Below are 9,680 nucleotides of genomic sequence, written 5' to 3' on the forward strand. Positions count from 1 at the left end.
TCAAGAATTGTTAAAGTCACTTCAGAGGAACGTTAAGGTCAAGACAAACATGTCTTATTTATAAGAATTCTTGAGATGTCTATGGTGCAAAAAGGTGGTTTTATTAAAGCAGAGGGACAGGACCCCGGAACAGAAAGAGCTGTCCTGGTGTCCTGAGGAGTTGCCCATTATATACGTTGAAGTTGGGAAGGGGTTAAGGACAGCACAGTTCTCTGGACCTTGAGGGGGCTAGCTATTGTTAGGAAAGGGTCATTTATTACTGCTTCCTAAAAGTCATGATTCCTTTCAGATGTATATGGGTGGGTCATATGCTTTGGGGATGATTGCCAACATGTACCTTGGGGATAGAGATAAAGGAAGTTTCCAAAATAATTTTTATATGTTAGAGTAGACTAGCAGAATCCTGGGGATTGGGCTAAGATTGCCTTTTGCCATTAGCAAAGTATTAACATGGAGGCAGCTGAGTTCCTAGAGGAGGATCACTTAGCCTGTTTCAAGGATTTGCCAATGGGTTGTAGGCAGTAAGAAAATTAAATTTTTTCTTTTGCCTTTGTTTCCCACATCAATATGATGTGGTTTTGAAATATAGGTGAGGTTTGGTGTGGTGGAGTCCGGAACCCATGATCAAGAATGAATTCTTGAGACGTGTTTGGTGCAATATGGTGGTTTATTAAAGCACAGGGACAGGACCCATGGCAGAAAAAGCTGCTGCACTGGGGTTGTGTGGGGTGGCTGATTATATACTATGGGGTTGGGGGAGGTAAGGAAAAAGGGAGGTTTCAAGAGAGTACTTTCATGTGTGAAAGAAGACTCACAGGATACCAGGGTTCTTGCCATTTTCAAGTTAAGGTTGTTTACCGCTCTAATAGGGCATTAACATGAAGATATTTGGGGACTTCAGGGAGGCTGCAGATTGTGAGGACATATAATTGTATCTACATTTCCTTCTGGAAGCTAGGCTCCTGATAGAAATGTTTTGTTCTTGTAGATCACTAAGACATTTGTAAACTGAGGGAGATTCAAGTCTTACAGGATTGTGGTCTCTGTAGGTTAACTCTTTGTCCTTTAGGGCAGCCAGGAGTGCCTGAGGAATGTCACATACATCCCTTGGTGGGCGGGTTGCAGGGTGTCAGTTTCTGCTTTGTCCTCAGCTTGCCTTCTGTTTCCTCATCAACTGGACCACATAGTGGTTTGCAGTTAATGGCAACACTGAGCAGAAAGCCAACACCCAGACTAGCTGTTTGCAGCTGGCTTCCCCTCTCTGATGCTTGGGAACTCTGTCACATTTAGGCACCCCCGTTCTTTTTGTGACCGTGGGGATCCTGAGACCATGCTGTCCCACTGGGGATACTGCCTGGCTTTGCCCCCTGAGCACCTTTCAGGCAGACTTCTAAACGTTCTGATTTTGTGCTCCACTGATTATAATACTTTCTGGTACCAAACTTACAGAGGCTTTCCCCACCTCCGTGGTTTATCGTCCATTATATCACCTCAGATTCACATCTCTGCACTTCCCACCTTTCAAAAAGAGGACACTTTTCTATTTGTGGAATTGCAGCAATTCTTTTCTGAGATGTCCAGTTGCTTTCACAGGTGTTCAGAATGATTTGATAAGTATTAGCTGAATTCCAGGAACCAGATGAAATTAGGGTCCCCTACTCCTCTGTCATTTTAACTCCTCCTCCTAATTCCATTTTTTCCTGCCATGTTCATACTTTGCACTTTTAAATTCTCCTCCCCAGGGGCAATACAGTTATACAGAACTCTATGAATCACTTGTGTATCACTTGAAACCCCATGACTCTGGGTTTTTTTTCATTCCATTAATAATCTCAGTTTTTCTTTCAGGTTACCTTCCCTAAAAGTCTGAGCATGGTAAATAAAACACCATACAAGTCATCTGAGGCTCTGGGTGATATCTGCTCAGAGAGGCTTTACATTTGCTCTTTGCAGATGGCAAAGGGTTGTAGCAACCATGCTGTGATGGTTAAACTTTATGTGTCACTTGACCCAGTTGGTTGGTTGAACACTAGTCTGGATGTTGCTGTAATGGTACTTAATATCTACAATAAGTTGATTTTAAATAAGGAAGATTTATCTCAATATTTGGGGTGGGCCTCATCCAATCAGTTCAAGGCCTTAAATGCGAAAATTGGTTTTTTGGAGAAGAAATTCTAGCTCAAGTCCTTACCATAGAAATCCTACCTAGATTGTAGGCACCATATGGAATTTGGACTCAAGATTGGAACATCAGACTTTACCTGAATTTGAGGACACCCATCCTTCCCTACATATTTCAGACATGCCACCTTTCACAGTCATCTGATGTAATTCCTTAAAATAAATCTATCATTGTAGGTATAGGACTGTGCGTGTGTGTGTGTGTGTGTGTGTGTGTGTGTGTGTGTGTATCCTATTGGTTCTGTTTCTCTGAAGAACTCTGACACTTCAGTTAATCTTGTTTACTAGACAGAGAGGAATCAATGCTTGACCTCAGTGCCTGAGAAGACTGGTTTATATCTAGTTTGATGGTTGCCTGGGACCTGTATAGCACTCCAGTCAGTCCTGAGGGTTTGCTTGCTTCAGGTTAGCATTCTCCTTAGTTGCTGACCTAGTCCCTTGATCTGTAGCAGATAGAAAAATGGTCTTGAGAACTAAAGGACCAGAACTTTCCCAGGTCACAGAAGCCAGCAAGTCTGTTTGAATCCCCCTAGGCTCTTTGATTAGCCTAGTAATTTTTTTAGAAAAATGTTTTTCTTTCTTTAGGTCATACAAATTATTTTACTAACCTCCCTTTGTGCATCTGTAGACCTTGCCCTCCTGTGCAGAAGGAAAAAGGTATTCCTGCATGCAAGGAAACAAAAACCAGAACCTGGAGCACCCCAACACCAGCACTGAGATAACGAGAAACGTTGCAGACCACTGCACTCCCTTTACTGCTTACCCTAAACCACTTTAAGAAACCCTGGAATAGCAGAAACCTCAGAGTTGACTTTTGGACAAGAATCTGCCTTCTCCGCGGTTTGCTGGCTTTCTGAATGAAGGTCAAATTCATTTCCAATCAAAACGTGTCTCTTGAGTAATGATCTTTCCAGCTATGGGCAGCCAGCCAAACTTGGGTTATTAACAGGCATGCTCACTCTGTGTGAGCCCTGGACTCTGCTTTTGGTTCTGTTTTTGTGAGACTGTTAAAAGCTCTGCAAAGTCTCTCTCTCTCTCCATGGAATCTCTGCAGTAACTGTGAAACATCTCCGTGATGAACACAGCACAAAATATGGGCCCTCAATCTGACTCTACTCTTTCTACATGGCCCCTTCATATTTCCTTCACCTAGAGCATGCTTTCTTATATTTATCCATTTTTTGCAGTTGTTTTCAGCAGAAGGGCTGTCTAAATTACATATTCCAACATTGCCAGAAGTAGAAATCCCATGTATGTAGTTTTTAAACGACTGTTTCAATTGCATTAGTGATCACACGGGAATTCTTTTTCTCAGCTCAGCTTTATTGAATTACATGTATTTTTATTAACTCCAACTTGAAATCTCTTACTCTATAATATTTGTCAAGGTAAATTCCTTGGCTTTCTCCTTTCTCCTTTTCTTAATTTTTTTGTTTCATTCGTGTCTGGTTTTTGTGTAATTTATTTATCCACATTTACTCTTTTTTGCATTTTAGTTTTTATATTGCTTTAATTTGAACCCTTATTTTATTACACTATTAGACTTTTTCCTTTCTAGCTTTTAGGATCATAAATTGTCCTCCATTTACCCCTTGAGCTGCATTGTTCAATTTAGTTATGTAGCCTTTCAGTATTGAAGAATGCATAACATACCATTTCTCTGACATTTTCTCATCAAGTAAGTTATGTTAAAAACTACTTCCAATTTCCTAAAGTATTGCAGCTTTTCTTGTCTTGTTTTAAATTGCTACCTTATTTTTATAGAAGCCAGAGAATGTGATCTGTGTAGAAACACTTCTGCTTTTTCTTTAGAAACGTTATGAACTCCTCACTCAGGTCAACTTTCTCAATGTTCCAAGTTTCTAAATGGTCTAAATGTACATGTGAACAAATGTATATTCCCTAACACAGGGTTGAAAATAATTTCTAATATGTACTTTAAATTACAATTTTAGGTACGTTGTCCATTGATATGTATCCTTTTTTTAAATAATGGCTTTATTGAACTGAGATTTACATACCATATAATACACCAAATTAAAGTGTACAATTCAGTGGTTTTTAGTATATTTACAGGTGTGTGCAGCCATCCCCACAATCTATGCTAGAATGTTTTCATCACCCTTACAGGAAACTCTGTGCCCAGTAGAAGCATTCCCTGTTTCACCCCACCCTCCCCCAACCACTCCTGTCCATAGCCCTAGACAGCTGCTAATCTATTTTCTGTCTCTATGGGTTTGCCTATTCTGGACACTTCATATAAGGAATGATACATTATGTGGTCTTTTAAGATTAGCTTCTTCCAGAGGTGCCTGGGTGGCTCAGTCAGTAAAGTGTCTGAGTCTTGATTTTGGCTCAGTTCATGATTTCAGGGTCATGAGATCAAGCCCTATGTTGGGTCTGCACTCAGCACAGAGTCTGCTTGATATTCTCTCTCCCCCTCTGTCCCTGCACCATTCATTCTCTCTCTCTCTCTAAAAAAAAAGGGGGGGGGGCCTGGGTGGCGCAGTCGTTAAGCATCTGCCTTCGGCTCAGGGCATGATCCCAGCATTCTGGGATTGAGCCCCACATCAGGCTCCTCCGCTAGGAACCTGTTTCTTCCTCTACCACTCCCCCTGCCTGTGTTCCCTCTCTCGCTGGCTGTCTCTGTCAAATAAATAAATAAAATCTTTAAAAATAAATAAATAAATATTAAAAAATTTTTCACTTCTTCCATTTAGCATATTTTCATGGTTCATGACTGTATCAGTCCTCCTTTTCTTTTTATTCCTGAATATGATTCCATGCTATGAATATACCACAGCTTTTCATTCACTCACTGGTAGGAGGACATTTCAGTTGTTCCCATGTTTTTATATTATGAATAACACTGCTGTGAATATTCACATACACCTGCTTGTTTGGAGAACTCTTTTCAGTTCTTTGGGAGTGGAATTGCTGGGCTGTAGAAGTTAATTCTATGTTTAACTTATTGAGAAACTTCTGAACTCTTTTCCAAAGTGGCTGCACCATTTTACGAGCTCACCAATTGTGTAAGAGGGTTCCAATTTCCCCACATCCGCTCCACCCTTGTAATCATCAGTCTTTTTTATTTTAGCCAATCTAGTGGGTGTAAAGTATCTCATTATGGTTTTGATTTGCATTGATCCATGGTATGTGTTTTAAGTGCACAATTTTTCCCTATAAGGGTATTAATTACTGAAATAAATGTGTGTGAATCCCCCACTAAAATCATGGACATGCTGCCTTCTGTTTCTAATTTGTCTTCTTATATTGAAGTTAACCTCTTAAGGGTCCAAAATTTTAGGGCACCCTTTCTTCTCAGTTGTTTTAAACTTTATCATAACTGTAGTATCCTCTCCATCACAAGTCCCAATTTTTGTCTGACAGTTTAGAAATACTCACATTATCTTTTAAAAATTAGTATTTGCATATAGTAATTGTTTTCAATTTGAGTGATTTCATGCCTTCCTTGTTTTTATGTAGCTGAATTTTTTTATTCTAAACTCATCAGTCAGTCTCTGTACTCTGGCTCCAATTCCCAGTCTTCCCTCTTCTGAGAAGCTGTGAAGCACAGTGGTCTGTGCTGTAAGAGTCACTCATGTTCTGAGGACAGCTTCACTTTCAGTGTGATGTTTGCTCCCTTATACTTGTTTGAGCATAGTTATAAGGGGAAAATATTTTAAAATATTTTATTGAAAATTTTAGCTCTTGTCTAGCAGAATTTTTGAGGATTTCTGATACAGCGTAATATGACAGAATGGAATGGCTCCATATTTCTTTCTAAAAGTAGAAATCTACAAGGAAAACTTATTTTGCTATTGACACAATAAACATGCCTTCAGAAAACAAAACTAATGAAGAAATACCTCCAGTGATGCAAAAACATTGAAAGGTGTGCATAGAGGAAGTAAGTGGGGATTCGTAAAGTATATGAGGATAGTTTTTTGGGGACTGGGGTGTTATTCATAAGATGAGGAAAACATGATTATATTTACACATATCACTGTTATTGGTTACACCAGGTATAATTGGAAACATATGGTAAACTCATGTATGGACACCAAGGTGTAAAGTATGGAATAGTGCAGATACTAAGTCTTTTGATCTAAGGGAAGATCTATCTAGCATAATTTAGCAAGTGTAGTTACTGTAACTGAATGAATAAATATGTCACAATAGGATTTCTCTCTTAAAAATAGGGTAATGCAAAAAAATCAAAATGCATTTTTGAGAATCATTATAATACAAAGATTGTCCCATCTAGGTGTAATGCTCTCAAACATGTTTTATTCCACAAGACTAGCCATTTATCTCCTACGTTCAGGAAGCTGGATGGTTTGAGAGATGTCCAAAGGGACAATTCTTAACACTCTTTCACAATTTGACCTTCCCTAAATTAAGGGTGGAAAATTCTAATTGAGGCCCTTTGGGTCAGAAAAGTGTGAGGCATCATGCATTGAGAGAAATTTTGTGTTGAGAGGATTTTCTCATCTTTGCAAAGGCACACTTCAAAAAAATTGTTTGAGTTTTGATCAGTACCAAAGGACAGATTGCTGGATAACCTTGGGATAGAATTATAGTGATGTTCTCCAGCCAATTACATTACGTTTATAACTTACATAAATGGTAAGGAAGCTGTTACTCCAGTAAAAGAAAGCAAAGCAGCTCACCAGTGCCAGGATTGTGTGGGTGGCCTTGGTTTCAGGAGAGGGTCTTGGGCTGAGGCTGGTCCTGTGGAGATGCTGGACTGTCCTGCGATGTGTGAAAAGAAACTTTACCATGTACGCACTGCTCCAGACCATGAGGAAGACATACAGGGAATCTCGTAACACCACGGACCCTCGAAAGACAACTGACTGAATGTAATCAGGATCCTTCCCAATACAGTATGTGAGAGAATACACTGATCCAACATCAGCGGTGTTGTAGGGGGCCCATGTACTCATGATGACACGGATGTAGATCAGCATGTTGATGATCCAGAAAGAACAGAAGGCAGGAAAAATGTATGTAGAGATTTTGGGCTTGAGCCATGCCCACCTCGAGTTGCTGGGAGTAATAATGATGCCCTGAAAATACTCAGGAGAGACGTGGTGCAGACGGAAAGACCCCGGATGACTCGGTGGATGTAGAGCACTGCCTTACAACCAATGTCGTCTAGAAAATTTCTTACTCCAAAGGCATTCTTTACTTCTGGAATCCCACTGAAAACAATTGTCATGACATTCCCTAAAATCAAATGGATAAATATCAAATCTATAGGCTTCTTTGTAGGTAGCTGGACTAAGAAGGTGTTGATGAGTAACACCAGTAGCAATGTGTTTCCAATAAAACCAATCCCAATTTGAGAGAGAACGAAAACTCCCAAAATAGTATCACCTGAAACCATCACATTCATTGCCCTCTTTACTTTGATACACTCTTGCTCAGATTCAAAAGGAACCCAAAATGGTTTGTAAACCTGATGGAAAAAATGGGATCATATGGAGACTCCATGAGGTAAGATCATCCTCAGCAGGAGGTTGTGCAGATGCTCTGTAACAACATTCAGGAAAGTAAGAATTAGTTCTAGAGGTAAATATCAAGGATTATTGATGTCACTGCACAGGAATATATGGGATGAGATAAAGCATGCTTTTTTATGAACACCTAACCGCAATTCTAGGAAATAAGAATCTAAAGAAGATTTTTTTTGTTTATTAAAAACAATACGTCAGATGTATACAGATTCCATTTATGTTCTATGTGTATGTTCTGAACTTCACCTCAAATATTTGAACGAATTTCCAACTTCTGTCATGAATAATAGAAAATTATTATGTATTTTAATGCATATTATTCAGTTTCTCCTGTACATGACACACATTATTGATATAGTCAATCACCAGGAGAACACTCCATCCCCAGAGTTGCACATGACCATCTCGCTCTTTAAATGGCTTTCTGAACCTGCTACACCTTCCCAGCTCCAAGACCCTTCCAATGTACATGATATCACATCGGCTCCTGGGTCAGCACACTGCATCCTCCAGTTCTGTTTTGAAAATTCACTATATCTTTTTATTCTACACTAAAGTCACTGATTATCTTGAATCTCTCTCAGGTAGTGAGATCTATCTCTCCCCTGTACCCTGTATCACCAGGCCTGAAGGTGGGAATGTCTTCTTTGATTCCCAGCACTTTCAGATAATTCTTCATGACCCCAGCTTTGAAGCAAATTGTCATCAGGCTACACACACCACTGTCCATGTGGAGGTAATCTACTCACCGCAAATCACTCTCCTTCTAGAACTTGACTCACTGTAACACTCCCCAATTCACCTCCTGTCATATTTTTGGTGATCGTAGGATCCACATAAATGGCCTGTCCAGTATCCTCAGCCTCTCTCACATTTGTGATTTCCTCTCTTCCAACACTCCTGCCTCTGCCTTCACCCAACTCATGCACAGTCTGTCACTGCCTTTCCCCATCTCCAGTCTGTCATTGCCAATATTGGAAATTCATTAAGTGTCACTTCCAAGCATCTCGTCCTCCTGGTACCAGCTATTTCCAGCTTAGTTTATGTAATCTCTGACCCCAAAATTACTTTGAGATCACCTGGGTCTGCAAAACTTGATCTCTTTACACTCCACAAGATCTCCCAATCTCTCCTCTTTGTCTAAACTTCCTTGATCCAGGATTAAAATTATTTCCTGCAAAAGCATGTGATGCCATCACTTTTTTTCCTGCTTCTATAGTCCTCACACACACACATAGTCTGCCTACTTTATATCATTCTACTCAGATAAGCAAGGCTTAGAGAAAAAGACATAACCATATTAAGTGAACTTATATTAAATTCCTCACCACTAAGCTCCAGCGAGCTATATTACAGCCAGCAATTCCACTAAATTTTCAAGAGTATTCCTTGAGTATTCTCACTCCTATTGGTGACTATTTCATAACTTGTCCTTTCTCAAAATACCAACAAATCCTCTCCAACTCTCATATTCAATTGATGGTGTATTGCATATTTTCATTGAGATATAATTGAAATGAAATACTATGTTAGTTACAGATGTACAGCATAGTAATTTGATACTTGTGTATATTGCAAAATGATCAACATGAAAAGTCAATGTAACATCCATCACCACACATAGTTACAATGTTGTTTCTTGTAATGATAATTTTAAATTCTACACTCGAAGTAACTTTCAAATATACAATATAGCACCATTCAGTACGATGTCCACGTTACCCATAACATCCCCGTGACTTATTTTTTTAGAACTGGAAGTTTACACCTTTTGACTCCCTTCACCCATTTCACCCACACTCCAATCTCCACTTCTGTCAACTATCAGTCTGATTTTATCTATGAAATCAGTGGACGTTTGGGGATTTTTATTTAATTTCACATGTAAGTGAGGTCATACAATATTTGTTTTTCTCTGTGAGACTTATTCAACTTAGCATAATACCAGCAACGTCCACCCATGTTCTTGCAAATGGC

At 39.4% G+C, this 9,680-nt stretch overlaps 1 pseudogene; it reads right to left on the reverse strand.

Moving 5' to 3' along the window:
* Positions 1 to 6,633: 6,633 nt before the first annotated feature.
* Positions 6,634 to 7,582, reverse strand: LOC113261936 (vomeronasal type-1 receptor 1-like; annotated as a pseudogene).
* Between the last annotated feature and the right edge of the window lie 2,098 nt (positions 7,583 to 9,680).

Source organism: Ursus arctos, unplaced genomic scaffold, assembly GCF_023065955.2.
Source record: "Ursus arctos isolate Adak ecotype North America unplaced genomic scaffold, UrsArc2.0 scaffold_5, whole genome shotgun sequence".
Taxonomy (NCBI): Eukaryota; Metazoa; Chordata; class Mammalia; order Carnivora; family Ursidae; genus Ursus; species Ursus arctos.